Here is a 22,351-nt window from a genome sequence, read left to right as displayed (position 1 = left end):
CAGATCACAATCCTCTCCTACCCTAAGTCACATCCCAAATCCCTGCACTCCAGTCCTACCTTAAGTCACAACTGCGTAATCTCGACTCCAGTCTCCTTCCTGCACCCCCAGTCCCTTACCCCAAGCTCCATCCCAGACTCCACACTTCCTCCATTAATATCATGGAAGAGTGCAGCCCTCAACCACTTTCCAAAATCTTGGAGTGCCCCCCCCCCCCATCAAAAATTGTCTACCCCTGCCCTACTGGCATGTTTACTGGGGTAATTAGTTAACTAGCACCTAGCTGGGCCAGAATAGCCCTACATCTGCAGTGCAGCAAATCCTTCCTAGCCTGGCTAGAGCAGCCCCCTGCCCGCACCACACCACGCTGTAGGTGGGAGACTGCTCCAGTGGCCCCCTGACCACAGCGCAATGAGCCAGTTAATTGGTTAAACAAATAGTCTAACTAGTTAACATTTTCAATGGGATTTTGCATCCTATACCAGAAAGCCTTTGACAAGGTCCCTCACCATGGAAGTTGTCATGGGATAAAAGGGAAGGTCCTTTCATGGATTGATAACTGGTTAAAAGACAAAAAAGACAAAGGGTAGGAATAAATGGTAAGTTTCCAGAATGGAGAGAAGTAACTAGGGGTGTCCCCCAAGGGTCTGTTCTGGGACCAGTCCTATTCAGCCTATTTATGGCTACCTATGGCTAGCCTACCTATGGCTAGGTAAGTGAGGTGGCAAAATTTGCAGATGATACTAAACTGTTCAAGATAATTAAGACCAAAGCAGACTGTCAAGAGCTTCAAAAAGATCACACAAAATGGCAAATGAAATTTAATGTTGATAAATGTAAAGTAATGCACATTGGAAAAAATAATCTCAACTATACATGCAATATGATGGGGACTAATTTAGCTAACACTACTCAAGAGAGATCTTGGAGTCACTGTGGATACGTCTCAGAAAACATCCACTCAATGTGCAGCAGTAATGAAAAAAGCAAACAATGTTAGAAACCATTAAAAAAGGGATAAGGAATAAGAGAGAATATCTTATTGCTGCTATAAAACCATGGTATGCCCACATCTTGAATACAGCATACAGATGTGATCACCTCATCTCAAAAAAATATATTGGCATTGGAAAAGGATCAGAAAAGGGCAACAAAAATGATTAGGTGTTTGGAACGGGTCCTATATGAAGAGAGATTAAAAAGCCTAGGACTTTTCAGCTTAGTAGAGAGGAGACTGAGGGGGGAATATGATAGAGGTCTATAAAATCATGACTGGTGTGGAAAAAGTTAATAAGGAAAAGTTATTTACTTGTTCCCGTAACATAAGAATCAGGGGTCACCACATGCAATTAACAGGTAGCAAGTTTAAAACAAACAAAAGGCCGTTTTTCTTCATGCAGCGTATAGCTGGCCTGTGGAACTCTGACACAGGATGTTGTGAAGATCAGGACTTTAACAGGGTTCAAAAAAGAACTAGATAAATACATGGAGGTTAGGTCCATCAATGGCTATTAGCCAGGATGGGTAGGAATGGTGTCTGTAGCCTCTGCTTGTCAGAGGCTGGAAATGGATGACAGGAGGGGGATCATTTGATGATTCTCTGGTTCCGTTAACTTCCTCTGGATCATCTGGCATTGGCCTCTGTTGTAAGACTGGATACCGGGATAGATGGACCTTTGGCCATACTGGGCAAAGACCGGTCTCAGGGAGTCATGCACAAAGCATAGGAGTGCATGTCGAGTCAGACAGGCTAAGACTTGTCTCAGTCAAGGATTTTTCACCAATACACCTATCCTAGCAAAAACTTCCAGTGTGCATGGGTGCAGTTTACCCTGATAAGCCATGCTGCACAGCTACGTGACTTCTATCAGTACAAAATTCCTTGTCTACTGGAACCCACTGAACCAACATTGGTCCTTTAGCCACTCATTCTACTCAGTGTCTTGGAAACAGGAAGGAGCCAGCTGCCAAACTGAGGAAGCACAAGAGCAGCATACACAGTACTTATGTTCCATTGGAGTTGATGGAAGATTAATTGGCAACAGCAACACAGCATGCATAGTGACAGAAGCAACAAGAGGGCTACCTAAGATTAAGAGAACTACCATGTATCTGAGAAGGGCACACACTTGCCCATTCTGGAAAGGACTTTAAGGCTGAAACTTGATGACAGACTTAGACAAGCAGCCATCAGCAATAATTCTCCCACCCACACCGTGCAAGAGCTTGGGAAGCTATACAAGCTGCATGCAGAGCCACAAAAGAAGTGAGCAGCTGTGGAAAGAGGTGAATGGAGCCCTATACCTGTTTCTTCACACATGGGATTTGAGTGTGGTAGCCCTCTTTAGAGGAAACCTAGACTTCAGTGATGCACAAAAGGTACAGAGAGAGGGCAACGCACTGCAGTCATCCTGCTGCCTATCTTTATGTGCTCATCCAGCCAAGCCTAAATTGCCCTTAGCCTCCTAGTATAAAGGCGAGTTGTGGGGATGGCCCAAATGGATGAGGAGCTTCCTTCTGCTCCCATAGGGCTCTGCAAGCCTGTAACAGCAGCATGTGCTCATGAGATCATTTTGGAAATCCCCATGAAGAGTGACCATTACAGCATAAAGGCACGTAGGAAGATGTGGGTGGATCAAGGCCAGCCTTCCAACTTTACTGTAATTAGGGGACTGGAAGAATTCCTTCATGTGAATTCTGTCAGAGGCCAGACAACTTTATTCTGTCCCCTGCAGCTGCATTTAAGTGACAGCTACATCTTTTGTTTTAGTCTCCCTTCCCCCTAAAACAAAGGGATTTCCTCCTTCTAGGCTTCAGAATTATAAATCCACATGTGAAAGATGAAAAGGCCAGTCAGGAAAAAGAGATTAAGCCATTCGCTCCAGTGTAATCTAGTAGAAATGGTAAAATCTCTCAGCTGACATATTTCCTTTTCAAGTGCAGTTTATGCAGCCAAAACAATGCTAGATTTGTAGGTAGGCAGGGCAACACCAACAATTTACATCCAGCAAGTGTCTGCTCATGATACATAAATTAACTAGTAACACTTCTTAAGCCTGGTGCTAATATTGCCAAGAAAGGAAACAGGGCTGGCTAAAATCGGTGCGCTCGCTCTCCTGTCTTCCCTTTAAACAGGAACTCCATTTGCTATATCATGTATTTCTCTCTAGCCAGTTTTCCAGATCCTTCCCCAATTGTCACTGATGATTCAATGGCTTTGCATGACCCATGGAAGTGCTGACTAATGTAACTGTCTTTTTGTTAGGCAATAGCATTCATGTAAAACCCAGGCTTTACAGAGAAGCTGCAGCCAGTTTTCAATGCAGCATTGAGAAGGCTGAGGGAGGTGAAGAGAAGCAGGCAGCACAGACAAATATCAGAAAGCTTTATATTAAGGCAGCTGTTTTGCTGAAGTGTGACACTACTACTAAAGAAACCCCAGTAAGCATCTGTGCCACTTCACAAATCATTTGACTTTTGGTTAAGCATCAGAAGGATGCTATTGACCAATACAACTCTTGCAGAGACAAAAAGTTTCTACCCACCAGTCACATGCTAATGAGACTAAATTTACTTATTAAGCACTCCATGCTAGCCCAAATCACACCACCAACACTAACACCCCAAAAAAAAGAATTACACTTTAATTGAAAAATCTTCAACACATGACCATGAAAGAACAAGTTAGGAACTATTTAGAAAAGCTAAATATACACAAATCCATGGGCCCAGATGTAATGCATCCAAGAGTACTGAGGGAGTTGGCAAACGTCATTGTGGAGCCTTTGGTGATTATCTTTGAAAACTCATGGAGATCGGGAGAGATCCCGGATGATTGGAAAAAGGCAAATGGACTGCCCTTCTTCAAAAAAGGGAAGAAGGACAATCCAGGGAACTACAGATCAGTCAGCCTTACCTCAGTCCCCGCAAAAGTCATGGAGGGGATCCTCAAGGAATCCATTTTGAAGCATTTGGAAGAGGAGAAAGTGATCAGGAATAGTCAACATGGATTCATGAAGGGCAAGTCATGCCTGACCAATCTGATTAGCTGCTATGATGAGGTAAATGGCTCTGTGGACATGGGGAAGTCAGCTTTGACTTTAGCAAAGCTTTTGATACTGTCTCCCACAATATTCTTGCCAACAAGTTAAGGGAGTATGGATTGGATAAATGGACTGTAAAATGGATAGAAAGCTGGCTAGACTCTCGGGCCCAAGAGGTAATGATCAGCGGCTCAATGTAAGGTTGGCAGTCAGTTTCTAGCGGAGTGCCCCAAGGATCTGTTCTTTTGTTCAGCATCTTTATTCATGACCTGAATGAGGGGATGGGACTGCACTCTCAGCAAGTTTGCAAATGACACTAAGCTAGGGGGAGAGGTAGATACGCTGGAGGGCAGGGAGAGGGTCCAGACTGACTTGGACAGATTAGAGGATTGGGCCAAAAGAAATCTGATGAGGTTCAACAAGGACAAGTGTAGAATCCTGCCCTTGGGACAGAAGAATCCCAAGCATTGTTACAGGCTGGGGACCGAATGTCTAAGTAGAAGTTCTACAGAAAAGGACCTGGGGGTTACAGTGGATGAGAAGCTGGATATGAGTCAGCAGTGTGCCCTTGTAGCCAAGAAGGCTAATGGCATATAAGGGTGCATTAGGAGGAGCATTGCCAGCAGATCCAGAGAAGTGATTACTCCCCTTTATTCGGCTCTGGTGAGGCCACATCTGGAGTAGTGTCCCCAGTTCTGGGCCCCTCCAGTATGGAAAGAATGTGGATGCACTGGAGAGGGTACAGCGGAGGGGGACCAAAATGATTAGGGGGCTGGAGCACATGACCTGTGAGGAGAGACTGAGGAATTTGGGTTTGTTTAGTCTGCAGAAGAGAAGAGTGAGGGGGGATTTGATAGCAGCCTTCAACTTCCTGAAGGGAGGTTCCAAAGAGGATGGCGAGAGGCTGTTCACAGTAGTGACGGATGGCAGAACGAGGAGCAATGGTCTCAGTTACAGTGGGCGAGGTCTAGGTTGGATATTAGGAAAAACTATTTCCCTAGGAGGGTGGGGAAGCACTGGAATGGGTTACCTAGGGAGGTGGTGGAATCTCCATCCCTAGAGGTTTTTAATTCTAGGCTTGACAAAGCCCCAGCTGGATTGATTTAGTTGGGATTGGTCCTGCCTTGGGCAGGAGGCTGGACTTGATGCCCTTCTGAGGTCTCTTCCAGCTCTATGATTCTATGACCCGGAGAGTTCCTTCCTACAGGAGCTGGTAAGAAATGGAAGAAGGAAAAAGGCAACTTGACATTTGAAAAGATGGGGCCCTATTCACCATTGCCCCTGCACTCTGCATAGCCATTTACTTCAGGACAAGGCAGACATGAACACACCCATTTGGAGGCTCATTCGGCACTTGTTAGGTCGACAGACAGGCCCCGTGCTGCATGGGGAGCACAGGGCCCAAAAGGCTGCTTGCTCCCCTGTGGCAGCCCGGTTCAGAAGTCAGCCAAGCACCACGGTGGGAAGCGAAGGGGGGCGGGGTGGTGACATGCAGCATGACAGCAGCTCCAGGCCCCGCCTACTGGCCATGAACATCACCACGTCGCCCCCCCCTTCGCCTCCTGCCATGGCACTCGGCTGACTTCTGTGCCGCTCAGGCAGGCCGCTGCAGGGGAGCAAGCAGCCAGTTGGGCTTCCCCGCGGCGGCCTGGCTGAGTGGTGCAGAAGTCAGCCGAGCGCCGCAAGGGGGGCGGGGCGGTGACGTGCGGCGTGACAGCGGGGGGCAGGGCCCGGAGCCCCTGTCAGGTCCTTCGCCGCCTCCTCCCATGGTACTCAGCTGACTTCCGCGCCACTCAGCCAGGCCGCCTTGCAGGAGCAAGTAGCCATTTAGGCTCCATGCTCCCCATGCAGCACGGAGCCCAAACGGCCATTTGGGCTCCGCAGTCCCCCGAATGAGAGGCAGGAGGGGAAGGAGAAGAGAAAGAGAGACAGAGAGAGGTAGGAGGCAGAGGAGAGGTGAGAGAGAGAGCGAGAGAGAAAGGGGGAAGGAGGAGGAGAGAGAGACAGGGACATGGAGGAGACCCCCAAAAATTCCATCTTATGACAGGCTATTGGCTAGTTCCTTAATGTTTGTACCAGACAAAGTTATTTATACTAAAACTGGCACTGTCTTTAAAGAGCCAGTAACACATGAGAAGTGCAGCAGACGAAATAGTTCTCTTCACTCCCCTCCCCCACTCCCAGACTCAGACAGAGCTACTGTTCCTTACATTTTAAAGACCTTGTAATTTTAGGTAACACACAGACACTGACTGATCACACTTCCTAGCCTCATTTGAAAGCCGGATGAGGAAGAAGCTTTGAAGAGGAAGGGAGTCACTATGAACAAAAATGAGTCCGGTGGCACCTTAAAGACTAACAATTTTATTAGGGCATATGCATAATGAGCGGCATCTCAATTCATCAGATGCAGGAAGTGGGTTCCCATTCAGGAAAGTTTGTGTCATAATAAAAAGAGCGAAGGGGCCAGCAGACTGCTGGTAAGCCCAAGCATTCCAGGCGGTCTGAGCCAGAATCAGAGGCGGGTGGGACCGGCAGCCCCAGGGACCCACTGGAAGTTCGGGAAGAGTTGGGATGATCGAGGGAAGGAAGGGGGAAGATGCCCAGGCAGCGCGGTCCTGCCCAGCAACACACGCCCGACGGAGAGTTCCCTTGCCCCAGGCAGCACTCGGAGGAGCCGCCCTCCCACGAGGGGCAGGGCGAGGCGGACTCGGCCTTTCTCGGAACAGCAGCGGGGGACGTGGGTGTTCAGGACCGAAGCTTTCAACTCGCCCCGGACGAGCGCGCAGCCACCCACCGGAGCAGCCCGGCGGGCCCGGAGCGAGCGGCCCCGGGAAGGGAAGCGCCAGGCCGGGGACATTCGAACGAGGAAGGAAGCGGCGCGCATGGGACCAGTGGCTACACGCAACGCGGAGCGAGCCGGGACTCCGCCCGCGCCCCGCCGCTCCCTGGGCCCCCTTCCCCCCACACCGTGCCCGGCAGCCCCCCGCCTACTCGCCTTTCCCCCGCCTGCCCTTGCAACCCCCCGCTCCGCCCCTCCTCCGCGGGCTCACAGGCAGCGGAGCCCCGCTCACCTCCGCGCCCCGCACCGGATCCGTCCCGTCCCGCGGCCCCGCCCAGGCCGGCTAAGGAAAAACTGGGTGGAACTCGCCACCCGCCCTCTACCTGGGGAAGGGCGGGGTTAAAAGGGAAAGAGGCGGGGCCAGGCTAATTGGGGCGGGCGGAACTTGGGGTATTAAGGAACCGCATGTAAAGCACGTGGGGTCGGGGAGTTTGTTCCTTTTTCTGTAGGTTGGCTTGGCCAGGCAGCGAGTCCCGGACATACGCCCTCTGTCTAGCCTCAGGCAGGAACGTGCAGCCCCTTCCTAAAGAAAGCAAAAGGAAAAACTATGCAGCACTTTAAAGACTAACAAGATGGTTTAATAGGTGATGAGCTTTCCTGGCCAGACCCACTTCCTCAGATCATATTCTGGAAGAGAATTAGCATGACCGTATATACCAAAGGAATACAATGGAAAAAGTGAACACATTATTAAACTGACAAATCAGATTTAGTACAGAAGGTGGGGGGAGGGGGAGAGAGGGAATAGCTATTTGAGCCAATGAATGGGAAGCTAGAGAGTCACCGTTCCTCCTTTAGATTTCTAGGTGGCCCCCTGAACCCGGTGCTCCTCCTGGGCCCTACTCAGACTCACTAAGACTCGGTTTATCGTGTCAAAACTCCCTCTACCCCCCCCCCCCCCCCATCTCCAATGAGACTATGATGTGTGATCCCTCTGTGAGCAGCCAGCGTAACGGGAAGCAGGCTCTGCCCCCAGCAGTCAAGGAGTTAGGTGCTGCAGCAGGATTGGGGCCTGAACCGCTATGTCTACACTACAGAGTTTTTCCGAAAAAACTTGAGTTACGTCCACACTGCAATTGCGTTCTTTCAAAAAAAAAAATCAAAAGTACAGAGGACTTATTCTGACAATGGTAATCTTCATTCTATGTATGAGGAAGAGCTCTTTTGGAAAAAGGCTTGTGTGGATGGGGAAAGAAGAGGAGTGAAGAAAAAGCACAGGTGCCCTGGTGGCCACTCCATCCATAGTAATCACAGCTTAAATGCAAGATAGAGTCCATTCAGTGTGGACGCTATCTTTCGAAAAAGCCAATGGCTTTTTCAATGCGCTTTTGCAGTGTGGATGCTCTCTTTCGGAAGGAGTTTTTCCAGAACATCTATTCCAGAAAAGCTTCTTCCAAAAGAAGACTGCAGTCTAGACATAACGTAAGCCTCCATTTAGTTTGCCCATCTAGGAAATGGGAAGACTGTGCCCCTCCCGGGGTAATTACAAGCAAGGGGAGGGGGACTAAGAAATGGGAATATATGGAAGAGCAGGAAAGATTCTCCAGATTGGGAGAAAATGAAATCTGGAGGAGAGTCAGAAATCCGAAATCCAGCTCCTTCGAGAAATGCTGGAGTCTGGGGGCTGTGTGGAGTGAGCCCTAGTAAATCCACAGGAATAATACTGCAGTGAGAGGAGTTTGACAGCCTAATAATTTGCTTTGCCAGTAATGTCAATCCTGTGAAAGGAGATGATAATCCTTATTATCTAGCTCACCAGAGTGCAATTAGGCTTAATTAGTGAATGTTTGTACTGCGCTGTACACAAAGGGTGTTATCTGGAAGGGTAAAAGGAAACCATGAATACACAGACACCGCTTGGTAGGATCTCTCCGGGCCTTGCCGGTCCTGGCGCTGGCCTTGGCCCCGGCCCCGGGTGCGCCACGTGTGCCCTTGCCGGCCCTGGCCTTGGACCCGCCCCCGGGTGCACTGCACATGCCCTTGCCAGCCCTGGTGCTGGTGCTGGCCCTGGCCCCGCCCCTGGGTGCGCCGCGCGTGCCCGCCCCGGCCCCGGCCCCGCCGCGCGTGCCCGCACCGGCCCCGGCCCCGCCGCGCGTGCCCGCACCGGCCCCGGCCCCGCCGCGCGTGCCCGCACCGGCCCCGGCCCGGCCGCGCGTGCCCGCACCGGCCCCGGCCCGGCCGCGCGTGCCCGCACCGGCCCCGGCCCGGCCGCGCGTGCCCGCACCGGCCCCGGCCCGGCCGCGCGTGCCCGCACCGGCCCCGGCCCGGCCGCGCGTGCCCGCACCGGCCCCGGCCCCGGCCCCGGCCCGGCCGCGCGTGCCCGCACCGGCCCCGGCCCCGGCCCGGCCGCGCGTGCCCGCACCGGCCCCGGCCCCGGCCCGGCCGCGCGTGCCCGCACCGGCCCCGGCCCCGGCCCGGCCGCGCGTGCCCGCACCGGCCCCGGCCCGGCCGCGCGTGCCCGCACCGGCCCCGGCCCCGGCCCGGCCGCGCGTGCCCGCACCGGCCCCGGCCCGGCCGCGCGTGCCCGCACCGGCCCCGGCCCCGGCCCGGCCGCGCGTGCCCGCACCGGCCCCGGCCCGGCCGCGCGTGCCCGCACCGGCCCCGGCCCGGCCGCGCGTGCCCGCACCGGCCCCGGCCCGGCCGCGCGTGCCCGCACCGGCCCCGGCCCGGCCGCGCGTGCCCACACCGGCCCCGGCCCGGCCGTGCGGAACCTGGGCAGACCCGCATGCTTGGCCCTGCCCCCAGTCACATGGCCTGTGAGTGGCCCCACCCCCATACGCGCAGTGCGTGAGCGGCCCCACCCCCAGGCGCCTGGCAGCCCCAAAAGGTTGGGGACCACTGTTCTAGCTGTTGGCATTAGCATTCATGGAATCCATTAGGACAGTGGTCACCAACCAGTAGATCGAGATCCACCAGTAGGTCCTGGAGCCTCTGACAGATGATCCTGACTGGTTTGGCCAGGAACCTATCAAGCGCTGGCACTTCAGTTGCCCCTTCACCTACTGTCATGCTGCTCCTGCCCCCTGCCTTGGAGCTGTCCCTTTGGGAGCCTTCTTGGCCTGGCCCTGCACCACTCCCAAAAGCAGCTGTCATGTTCAGTGGCTCCATGTGCTGCCCCTCATCTACAAGCGCTGCCACAGTTCTCTATTATTGATGAATGGGAGCTACAGCAGTGGTGTCCACTGGTAAGGACAGCATGTGAAGACCCCCTGCTCTGACTTTCTCAGGGGCTGCATGTAGGGACATGCTAGCCACCTCCAGGAGCACAATTAGCCACAGGGACAATTACTCCTGCCACGCCAGGTTAGGCATTTTAGAACTCACTACTCAAAGAATGAATTTAAGCGTAAGAGAGAAATGAAAGTTATGAAATGCACAGACCAGTCAAAAACTAAAAATAACCCACTTTGCAAGCAGTAAAAGTAGTAACCACAGCCCATGTACAAGTTGGGTCAAGAGAGAAGGCAGGACAGCGCATGTTTGTGAGAATGACAGACACACACACAGTGTGTGAGTGACAGAGATTTGCTTTGCCAAGCTTCCTCTATCCCCTTCTCTCTGTATGGCGATGGGGTACAGGAGTGGGGGGAGGAGGGACACCCTGACATCCACACACCCCTCTTCTCCCCCCTACATCCTGCACAGCAAGCAGGAGGCTTCCAAGGGGCAGCTCCAAGGCAGAGGGCAGGAGCAGCATGACGGTAAGGGGAGGGACAACTGAAGTGCCAAACCAGTCAGAATCATCTGTCAGTGGCCCCAAGATCTACTGGTAGATCCTGATCTGCTACTGGTGACCACTACCCCAAGCCACTCCAGAACCCACCCCACCCCTCTACCTTCAGAGGGTCCCTTATCCTGCCTTCCACCCTTAGCCAGCTCCATCCCTGGGGCAGCCTGTGTTGGCTGTCCAGCCACTGCCAGGGTGGGTAGAGGAGAGGAGGGACTCAGACACCCAACCTTGCACTCACCAGGCAAATGCCCTTTCCCCTAGTCCACTCTAGAACCTACCGCACCTCCTTACCTTCAGGGCGTCCCCTCTCACACTCTGAACCCCTTGGCCCAAGTCCGGAGCCTGCACCCCAACTCTCTACCCCAGCCTGGTGAAAGTGAATGAGATTTTGGAAGGAAGGGGGATGGAGTAAGTAGGGTGAGGTCTCGGAGAAGGGGTGGACCAGGGCGGGGCCTCAGAGAAGAGGGCGAAGGAAGCTCTTGCAAAAATGGCTTAAAGAAGAGGATCAATTGAAGAGTAGGAAATTCTCTGAATACAGGACCAAGCTTTGATTTTGGTACTGGGGAGGGGATTAGGTGGGGGGGGGGTTAAATCCTAAATTTAAGCTGATTCATTTTCTAAAGATGAAGTTGGATTCTAGCAGAAATTTTTCACTGCTGAGTTAAGATTTGTTTATGTGCTTTACTTGTGGCTTTATCTGAGGATATTTTTCCCAGTTTTGCCCTACAACTTGTGGTTGTAAAATAAATCAATCCTGTGCAACAAATTTGTTCCTTAGCTTTAGACTGTGATATATTTGTTTTACTTGCAGCTGTGTCTTAAGGCCCAGATCAGTGCTTCATACTTAGCGGGCAATGCTCCCTCAAGTGTGTATAGTAATTAGACGCAACTGACATTTCCCGTTTTACAGATGGAGAACTGCTGCTTTCAGAAGTTAAGTCTCTGGCCTGATGTTACACTTGTGAACTGAACATGACTCTTCCCTCTTCAACAGCCTACTTCAGTGCCTTAACCACAGGACCTTAACCATAGGCACTGAAACGGAGAGGTTCATTCACCCCAGTTCAGTAATAACTGCAAGCTGCCATCACAGTCATTCAAAGGAGTGTGTGAAATGGGTCTGATGGTCTTAATCGGGGTGGGGAACCTTTTAGGGTCAGGGGTCACTGACCCACAGAAAAATCAGCTGGGGGCCACACACAAGTGAGAAGCAGAAACAAAAAACCCTCACCAGCTGAGGAGAGACACTCCCCACATTCCCCTGGCACACCAGAGCTAGTAGATTTTGTGTGCTCCCACTCCATGGAGGGTGGCAGGGGAGCTAGAATGCCAACGCTGGCTCCCCAATGCTGGGCCTGGGCCTTAGGTTCTGGCCCCTGGGCCTTAGGTTCCCCACTCTGGGTCTAAATTAGGGATGTTAAATATCGGTTAATTGAATAGTCGATTAACCTCATGAATTCTTATCAGTTACTTGACTAGTCTATATTCTATGATTCAGAGGCAGCAGCATGGTGTGCCAGGTGGGAGCTGGCCCATGAGGGGAGCAGTTTGAAAACTAGCTCCCTTCATGGACCGGCTGCCTGTCACCCGCGCTGCTGTCCAGGGTGGGGGCTGAGCTACTGGACCTGGCGCGAGCCAGAACTGAGCCAGCTTAAATGCAGAACCGCAGTGTGGGTAGATCTCAGACCCAGTGCTGAGCCAGGCTGCTGGTGGCCAGCCATCTAAAAAATGTACTGGCCGGTGAGGTTTGGGGGGAGATGCATGTAGTCTATAGCATTAACCTATAAGCTTGTGCTTATCGGTTAATCGATTACACTATTACATCCCTAGTCTAAATTCAACATTACTGGGCAGATAGTCTCAGAAGGGAGGCTGTGGGTCAAATGGGCTACGCAGAATGAACTGCACTTCCCCTCTTAGGGCCTGTCCATATTACTCCACTTTAGTCATGACAGTCACTTTTCCTGTGTAGACATGTCCTTAGGCCACATCTGTTGTACCTTTATACTGGAGTCAGGGGGACTCAGTTGCAAAGTGGTTAAAAGCCATAAATGGGACCTAATATCATCAGGATTGCTGGAAGCATTAGTCCCATCATGGGACACTGTTAGGTCCCACCTAGACATCTAATCATAATGGGATCATGCAGGATGTCATGCTGCAGCCACGTCCTCCTCAGGCATTTCTCCAGGGGACCCAGAGTTGGGAGGCACCTCATTACCATTTGCCCATAGAGAGAGGGAGCCATGTCTGAGTCTGCTGTGTGTCTGTTCTCCAACTCCACCAACACAGGCACTGCCCACCAGGCCACACAGGCCCTGCTTTCTCTGGGCAGGTGAATGACTGGTACACCCCAGCTCCTGAGTCCTCTGAGCATCTCTCTAGAGTGCCCAGCCCGCGTTCTACCAGGGACTCTCAGAATTCACAGCCAAAGGAGCAATGCGCACGAGCTTACCCCTTTGACTTCCGAATCACCACTCCGCTCAACACACACTGCTTAGAGATGTCCATAGTAAAAACAAGAAGGCTACATCTGCTCTGCAGGCTTTTGCTGACAGAGAGTATGCTAATGAAACACTCATTAGCATTTGTTGCACTGTCATTTGTATATTCTCTGCTGATGCTTTTTGCGCAAGAGATTTTTGCGCAAAATCAAGCAGTGTAGACGGGTCCACTTTGTGCAAAAAAAACCCTTTTGCACAAGCTCTTTATGCCTCAAAAAAGTGTACACATAGCCGAAGTGTATTTAACAGTGAATCGAGATTCAAGTAGAAGGAAGTACAGGAAACAAATGGTTACATAAAAAATAAAACTGTAACATGCATCCTAGGACTTAGTATTGCTCAGCTGTATTTCTCAGCTAAGTGGGCTGTGATCTCTTTTTCACGAAACAAACCTCCCAGCTTGTCCCTTCAATAGAGGTTGCTGAGTGTAGCTCTGTACCGACAGCTGCAATCCAAAAATCTATTGTCTTTGCTGGTGAACAGTTCTCGCTCTTACCAGTTTATTTCTTCTTGTAAATCCCTCTCTGGAGGATTTCACAATCCCTTCATTGGCATTTAGCTCAGGCTTGACATGGGCATCCATTGGGAACCACACCAAGCTCAAGTTACAAGTAGCTGGCTAGCCAGATAAACTTCTCTTACTTGAGTGAAACCCACGTCTCACTTTATGGTGCCCAGCCCAAGTAACAGACCTTAAGAATGTAATTTTTGGCAACTCTACTTAACTCTTCACACCTTATCCAGATGTTACAGATGTTGTGCCTTGATTCCGAGGAGCAGTGTGATGCAGACTTTCAGTAGAGACCTTACTTGACACTGTGGCAAACTAAGATGTAGGTACCACACCCAAAGAATCCCTGCCACAGTTGCCCTCTCCTCGTTGGAACCAAGTGCCCGGGTCACTGTCCTGATCAGAGTTGTTATTTGGGGGAAGGAAGGGTGCAACGATCCCACTCTGCTGCTCATATTCTCAGAACTGGGAAGAGCTGTAACCAGGCCCTGTTGGGCTGTGGAACTGAGCAATGAAATCCTGACACCCAATGCAGTGTGGTTCAAGTGTATTCTCTCCATTCACAATCAAAGTGGGTGGGAGAACACAGACTCCTACACCGCAAGCAAAACCATTCCAGGCCTGGCCTCCAGCCACTGACTGAAGTAAACCACTCCTGACAGAGCTGCCAGCTGGGGCATGAATGTATCTGCAAGTGGGTCTGTGGGCCTGAAGAGCAAAAACGAAATGCAAACTTTCCCCACATGTAGGAGTGTTCAGAGCTGGTCTGTGGTGGGGACAATGCTTCATGGGACTGCTCATTTCGAACAGGGAGGTTCTTAATGGCGGAGCAGGCCTGGTGCTAAGGAATCAAAGGGGCAGATTGTTTGCAGCACCCTCATTAACAAATCTTCCGGACATTTGTTCTGGTTGAGTCCAGTCTGCTTTTTACTTTAGAGTTGCGGCAGGGCCCACTGTGGGGGTAGGCACAGAGTTTGGATCTAATCGGACCTTTCCCAAAGGTTGGGGAGGAGGGTTCAGACCAGGCTGCATTTGCTGCAGGGAAGCAGGGAGAGTGCAATGGGGAACAGTAGTGGGGCTGTGCAAGTCCTGTGTGTGATAGGAGCAGGGCAATCAAGTAGCATGATGAGCACCCAGTCAAGGTCAGCATCACGCTGCATTGTGGTGCCTGAGTGCTCATGATGTGGCTACAGGAGGGAGAGTTGTGCATCCAGCAGTGCAATGGGAACTGGCCACTGATTATCTGAAAACAACCCTTTGCAGCAAGGTCGTTAGACAGAAGAGCCAGCTGGGCTGCTGGTCAAAGTAATTGCAGCTGAGCTGATCAGAAAATAGATGCTGAGAAAACACAGAAACCAGTACAAGGATGCACAGCAGAAGAGCTTTAACTTGCATGGGCAGGAGACTGCACCATCAACCTAAGAAAGCCACTTGTTTGCCCACCATGGATTTTACCAGTGGGACTCACTGCCACTAGATATCCAGGAGAAGGCAATTACCACGAATAATAATATCTACAGTTGCATTAGCTAGGATTGAAACCCTCATGCTTGAAGATAGAATCCAGCCACAAACTGCCTGGGGAAGAAACTTCTGTAGGGGAAGGCTATTGTGTGGTTGTCCATTAACAGGTTCTTCCTCACTTACCTCAGCAGCATCTGGAATTGGCTGTTGTTGGTGCCAAGATACCTGACCAGTTGGATGGTTGGCCTCATCCTCTGTGGTGCATTCTATGTTCCTAGGACTGGACAGAAGGCTGTGCTGCAAAGGTCATGTGGGGTCTAAAACTCCCCCAAGGCTCAAGTTTGTGGGGGAGTAATACTTTGGTTCAGATCCCTCTCCAGAAAGTAATGGCTGGGTGATTTTAGGAGGAGGGATTAAATCCAGCACTGTTCCATGCTCACCTTGCTTGCTGCAGTTTTGTATCAGGTTTTTATGGGGTTTTGAACACTCATGCTGGTGCTGGGAAAGAGTGTACCATGTTATATTAGAGGAGGATATCTGTGTGGAAAGGGATGCATCAGGATTTTCCCTCTCTCGGGAAGGGGGAAAAACCTTTGACCTTCCAAATGTAGCTGCTGCACATGCCAAGCTTTTCTAGGATGCTCTGTTGCTCCAATTTCCAGAGCTAGACAGGAAGGTGGAAGGTGCTGAGAAGTCAACAGCATATTTGAGGTGCTTGGATACTACCACAGAGAGGGACATGGTGCTAGAACCTAGAGAGATAAATATTCCTTGGCCATGGCAGGCAGAGGAAGACCATACTGTGTGGAAGGGAGGTTTCCTCTGATGCCTATTATTTAATTATAAGTGAGTATCACCATCTACGGGGAGTGTTAGGTAATGCAATCCCTGTACCACACCTGCATCACATGTTCTGTGATTAGTTAAGATTCAGTTCACTGACATTTCATCAGTTCTTGGGGCTCAAATAGAGGGTGTTTCATGCTAGTGGGGATACAGAGTTTGAAATAAAGGTGGCACTGAGGGAGGATGGTAGCTGGTTGTCTGAACTCTGAGCTGTGCACCAGAATGTCACACATCTAAGGGATAATTGTAACCATCCCATTAAGTTTCACTTCAAGCTTGTTAAAAATGTGAACCGATGGCACACATTCCCACAGCAGTGGGTCCAGTTCCCTCTTCTGGATTAGGAGAGTCATTCTTACGGATCTGATTATGAGACCGGATCAAGGCTCTACAAGGAGCACTTGCTCAGGAGCTCTGGAATTCTAACTCCAGCTCAGAAAAATTTCCAAAGGCGGCTACTGATTTTGGGTATCTCAGGTTTTTTGCAGGTGGGTTGGCAATCTGCTTAGTGTTTACAGGTATCCAGCAGTGACAGCTCTCACTGCAGTTTATGGGAACTAGGGATCCACAGCTCCTCAGAAATTTGGGCTTGGGTGTCTCTAAAAATTAATGGACACTTAAAAAACATTGGTGTCCACTGTCCTTTAGTGTATCAATTGGTCAAGCCCAGACATATGCTACCTACTGGCTTTGTAGCAAACTCATCATTCCTAGTTAAGTTAGTGCCTTTCATCCTCAGGCTTCTCCAATGCTTGACTGGAGTGACTGGAGTTTTACGTATTCGGTACCTGCATTTTGAGGTCTGCAGCATTCTGGGAGGGCTGAGTTCAAAAGACTTGATGGAGGGCAGGTGTCAAAGCTGGCATTTGAGTCTTGCCCCAAGAATGGAGCAGGATAGTTGTAACGGGTAAGTAAAAACATATCCACTGGGCAAGCTTCACTCCTATTTTCATTGTGTTCCCGTCATGTTGTTCTCATCCTATTTAAGTCATGTTGTGAATTCAAAGGGCATGAGTAATATATTTGGCTCTGGAGATAGAACACGTAATGACACAGTGGATCTGCCATTACAATGCAGCCTCTGTTTAACAATGCCTGCGACATTACAGAAGAGTTTCCTAGGACCAGAAGTGAAGAATTAAGTTAAATAAGGGAGGGAATTTAGGTCTGCAGGATGTAATTAGTTTCAGTGGACGTCAGGCAGGACACAAGGGCTATCGTACACCTTTAATTATGGGAAGTATGGTGGTATTATATATATATATATGTATAATAGCATAATCAATGAGACATGGAAGCTCAGAATCGCCAACTCAGCCTAGGGTGTAGGTTAAGAACTGACCCAGAGGAAAGCATGTCACCGATTGACAGTTCCCTGTAACGAGGGAATTGCTTGGATGTCTCCCAACTAAGTCCAGACCTAGCCTTCAGATCCGGCTGGCTCAGAGCACAAGGCTGTATGATGTGCAATGGGCCCAATGATGCAGGAGTAATGCATATAGCCTGCACCATCCTCGCACTCAGCCTTTAGAAGCCTCGTGCATCTGGTATTGGCTTTGTCCTTGTACAGCTACGTGTGATTTCCTATGCCCACAGCATCTTGGCAGCTGTTCTTAATTCCATGCACCATCTGGCAGGCCTTTCCAGGACAACATGTGAAATCTGGTCCCCTGCTCTCTGTAATTTCTATGCAGTATCCCATATCCCTTGGGGCTTATTCCCCAAGTACATTGTTTGCTGGAGTCCCCATAGTTCTTCTGCTTTCTCTATCACTGTATAGTAACAACATAAGACATTTTATCCTCCTACCTCCTACCCCCCATTTTATCTGTTGCTATTCCCATGTCATCTCAATGGCATTCTTCACACCCCTGGGCTACGTCTAGACTGGCATGATTTTCCGGAAATGCTTTTAACGGAAAAGTTTTCCGTTAAAAGCATTTTCTGAACAGAGCGTCTAGATTGGCACGGACGCTTTTCTGCAAAAGCACTTTTTGCGGAAAAGCGACCGTGCCAATCTAGACGCGCTTTTCCGCAAAAAAGCCCCGATCTCCATTTTCGTGATAGCAGTTTTTTTGCGGAAAACAAATCTCAGCTGTCTACACTGGCCCTTTTGCGCAAAACTTTTGCACAAAAGGGACTTTTGCCCGAACGGGAGCAGCATAGTATTTCCGCAAAAAACACTGATTTCTTACAGTAGGAAGTCAGTGCTTTTGCAGAAATTCAAGCTGGCAAGTTTTTCCAGAAAAGCGGCTGATTTTCCGGAAAAACTGGCCAGTCTAGACACAGCCCTGATGTTTTTCTGGGTAATATGCATATGGGATTTCTCTCTCCTCATTTTGCTGTGAACAGCAGAGGGCAGACTGAGCCTACTTTGGCTCTAGGTTGGAGTAACAGAACAGATTATTTACTGAATGTGGAAAGCAGTGCCCCAAATGTAGGCCCAATGTCCAAGCTTTATACTATAGTGATATAAATGCCCCCATGTGATATAAATAGGTATACAGCCTATGGCAAGTCTGATATTGCAGCATCTCCATCTTGCAGGCTCTTGTCCAAAAATCTCCTACGTTTAGGGCTAAAAGACTTAGGAGCAATGGAGATAGGTAATGAGACTATCAGGTTTTAGAGCAGGGACAGGGAATCTGCATTGAGTCGGGGGCTGCACAAAAGTGATAAGCAAAAAAACCAACCAAACAAAAAAACCCCCAAATCCTCACTGACATGACCCCCGACTGAGAAGGGGAGAGAAACTCCTCACATTCCCCTCATGCACCAGAGCCGGGGTGGGCCCAGGATAGTCAATTTTGGGTGCTCCAGCCCCATGGGCAGATGGCGGGGAAAAAGAGCGGAAGTGCCAGCGCAAACTCCCCATTGTTGTGGGAGGAGCCCTGAGCCTCAGGGGCTGGATCCAGGCAAGCCAGGGGCCGCATCTATCCCCCAGGCCTTATGTTCCCCACCCCTGTTTTAGAGTTTGTCTGCACTTACAATTATTCAGGAGTTGTTATTTTGGTAAATGTTCAGGTATACACAAACCTTTAGAGTCAGACATTTAGCCCTGCAAATCCATGGTTATCTGCTTTATATCTGTGGGTATCTAGATACCTGCAGATGTGGATGCGAATCATTTTTGCAGATGTGGATACCAATTTTATATCCACACAGGGCTCTCCTTACAGACCGTCCCCCATAAAAGTTTAATAACAAGTCCCTTCGAGAAACAGAGACAAAAGGATTTTGAAATCATTTGAAATTTCCCCAGGAAGTGGGATAAACTGATTGTCCCGGTTCCTGGCCCCAGATTCTGTTTGTTTTCTGTTTTCAAGTGGGTTCTGTGCAGAGAACCTTAAAGACTGAAATCAGCTGTTTCTCCACAGAGTAGGCATAGCCCTGGACAGGACAGAGCAAGTCCCCCTCTCCCCCCCCCACACACTTTTGTTTCATTTTCTGACCCTTGTAGGGCAGGGGTCTCTTTGAGGGAGGGAAGGGGAGTTTAGTCCCTATGACCCCCTCAGTTCTTGTCTGCCATTTAGTGCCAGCTGCAGTGATAGTCTGTCCTTCATTCCTGCCATTCCCTGGGCCTCTGAGTGCCAGTGGTAACAGGCAACAGGTAACAGTTAATCTCTTGGCTACCCTAGTGTGTGTCACCACACTATTCCTTCTGAAACTTTCTCTTGCAGTGTCTGCAGCAGGTCCATGGCCCAACGTACACCCTTCCCACCTTCCGCTGGCAGGCTTCCTGGCCTTGATCTCCAGCGGAGGTCAGAGGGAGCTGAGAGTGCTCAGCACCTCTGAGAGGCAGATCTGTTGGCCTGATCTTCCCACTCTGCGACATGAGAGACTCCAGTGGGGTTTTCTGGTGTAACATGCTGGCCCCTTGATGATGGTTCAACTTCTGACTGATGGCCCATCTGAGCTGGAGAACAGGCCGCTGGCTTCAAAAAGGGGCTGCTGGCAGGAAGGAGCTGGGTGGGAATTGGTGAGGAGAGAACAGCACCATTTTTGAGAATGTATGTGGAGTTCTTTGAGCCCAGCGTGCCAGCATGTGATCTCTGCCTAGCATGCTGATCTGTATTGTTTTATTTGGGGGATAACTGGGTCTTGCCTCAGTGCAGGAGGCAGGACGTGATCACTTCCCAAAGTCCCTTCTGGCCCTACGTTTCTATGATCCTTTCCTTGTGCTCCCCTCCATCTGTTCCATTCCCCTGCTGTGTCTTGGCCTTTACTGAGATTGGATGCTCTTTGGTGCAAGCCCCAACTCCCACTTTTGTTTGTGTCCTGCCCTTTGCAAGGAGTCCCCTGAGCCATGACTGGGAGCTGCCACCACAGCAGCAGACGAACAAGAGGCTTTCGCATCCAAGCATCCTTGCAGCAGGAAAGTCGACCTTCGGATCCACGTTTCCACAGGGACATTTTGGAAATGTGGTTAGAACCCCGGCTTGTGCTCTGGGTTCTCATCCAGGCTCTGGCGCTGCCCTTACACAAGCCCCACATGTGCTCCATGCTTCATTTCCCCTGCCCATAAAAAGGGGATAGCAATACCGACCAAGCTCAGCTCAGTGCTTATCTACTTGCGCTTCAACCACAGTATCTAGGGCGGGGTTTCCCAGCCTATGAGTTGGGACCCAAATATGGGTCGCCATTACACTTCAAAAGGGTTGCCAAGTGTCTCCCCAGGTGGCTCTGCCCCCTCTTCTCCCCCCGTTTTTGAATTGCATTGAGTCACCAAGTCTTCCTGAATTGTCAGAATGGGTCCCCATCTGGAAAAGGTTGGAAACCACTGATCTAGGACCTCTGCAGCGAATTAAGCAACACATGTGAATGGGTTACCCAGGGAGGTGGTGGAATCTCTGTCCCAGCTTGACAAAGCCTGGGATGATGGAGTTGGGGTTGATCCTGCTTTGGGGAGGGGGTTGGACTTGATGGCTCCTGCGGTCTCTTCCAGCCCTAGGATTCTATGTTGCTATGGAAAGGACTTGCCGCTTTCACCCCTCCCTTCAGTCACTCACTGTCCTCAATGAGCTGATTTTGATGGCTGACTTCCCAGAGACAGGTGAGAGATCTAATCAAATCCAGTCTCATTTGAATGCATGTTTCACGGTAGTGTTCGAAGGCGCTCACTACAGCCTCATGCACCTTTGCAAAAAGATGGGTCTTGCACCTTGCCCCAAAACTGGGATGACCCCATCCCCTGGAGTGGGGAATTCCACTGCAGGGGAGGTCCCCTGAGAAGCCCCTCGACCCCTGAGAGCTTTGCTGTGGAGATCAGCAGCCATGTAATCGGTGGTGGCTATCGAGATGCTCAGCAAGTGCTCCTTGGCTGGAAGGCCAGCCCAGAGCACCGTGAGACATTTCTCCCTGCAGCTCTTTCTGGGTAACTATTATTTTTAGCCTCCCTCTTGTTCTGTGGAAAGAAAGCATTACAAATAAAGCGGGCTGGTGGGATCTTTTTTTGTTTTATTGCCTTCCCGAAGGATAAACATTTGCGAGAGCCCTGGGAGTATTTAGTTAAATGGGAAAAGGCCAAGGGGTTGAGAGGCACATGACACCTTTGGCACATTTTGTGGGAGGATAGTTTAGATTTGCTGGGTTTCATTCCCATAACAATTGCCCGGTGAGAGGCTGAAGCTATAAATAGCATCCCCCCACCCCGCCCTGGGTCTGCTCATTGGAGCTGCCATGTCCCCATAGGACTGGAATCCGAAAGGCACATTCACAGGATCAGGGGAAGGCGATTAGCGCTGGTGGAGTCAGGCAGAGAGGGCTGGTTGTCTGGGGGAGGACTTGGCCAGACTCACTCTGATGCAGACCAGCTAGGGGTGTAGACTCTTGGCTTGTGAATGCGAAAGCAGGAAACCTCAACTGCTTCCCATTAGCTCGATGAGGAATGGGGGAGGGAGAGTGAAATGCTGCAAAAGGGTCAGAGGGTCACAGGTGGGGGTCACTGGAAACCATTTGCAGCAATAGCTTCTCTTCCAAATGCCAAAGGAGCCTTCTTGTGATATGCAGGAGAGTGTGCAGGGTGGGGAGGCTGTGTGGGTGGGCAGGGGACAGCCAAGGGACAGGGGGATCCTAACTGAAGTCTCAAAGCCGGCCCCAAGCTCTGGTGATACTATTGACAGGGACAGCTGAGGAGGTGGCAAGCTGAGCCCCTTGGCTGGAGCAGGATGCTCTCCTTTCTTGCTTTGCATCTACCCCTTTGGCCATCATCATGGGTATGTCTACACTGTGGCACTAGCTTAAAATAAGCTACACAATTTAAGCTACACAGACTGTGGCTTATTTCGAGCTTATTTCAAGATAGTCTGTTTTGAAATTTGGCACTGTCTACACAGTGCCAAATTTCGGAATAGAGCGCTGTTCCAACAAGTCCCTTAATCCTCGTGGAATGAGGTTTACCGGGACACCGGA

The 22,351-nt window shown here is 50.5% G+C and overlaps 1 protein-coding gene across 2 annotated transcripts in view; it reads right to left on the bottom strand.

Moving 5' to 3' along the window:
* RHBDF2 (rhomboid 5 homolog 2) overlaps positions 1-7,263 on the bottom strand; it is a 69,324-nt gene extending 62,061 nt beyond the window's left edge. The window contains exon 1 of one of the 2 annotated variants that reach the window (XM_075903594.1): positions 7,118-7,263. The gene's annotated coding sequence lies outside the window, so the exon portion shown is untranslated. The remainder of the gene's footprint in view (positions 1-7,117) is intronic. The other variant, XM_075903596.1, reaches the window with a different exon arrangement.
* Positions 7,264-22,351: the final 15,088 nt, after the last annotated feature.

This window comes from Pelodiscus sinensis, chromosome 20 (genome assembly GCF_049634645.1).
Source record: "Pelodiscus sinensis isolate JC-2024 chromosome 20, ASM4963464v1, whole genome shotgun sequence".
In the NCBI taxonomy this organism is placed as follows: domain Eukaryota; kingdom Metazoa; phylum Chordata; order Testudines; family Trionychidae; genus Pelodiscus; species Pelodiscus sinensis.
The sequence above is the reverse complement of the archived record's forward strand: the minus strand, read 5'-3'. Positions and strand labels throughout refer to the sequence as shown.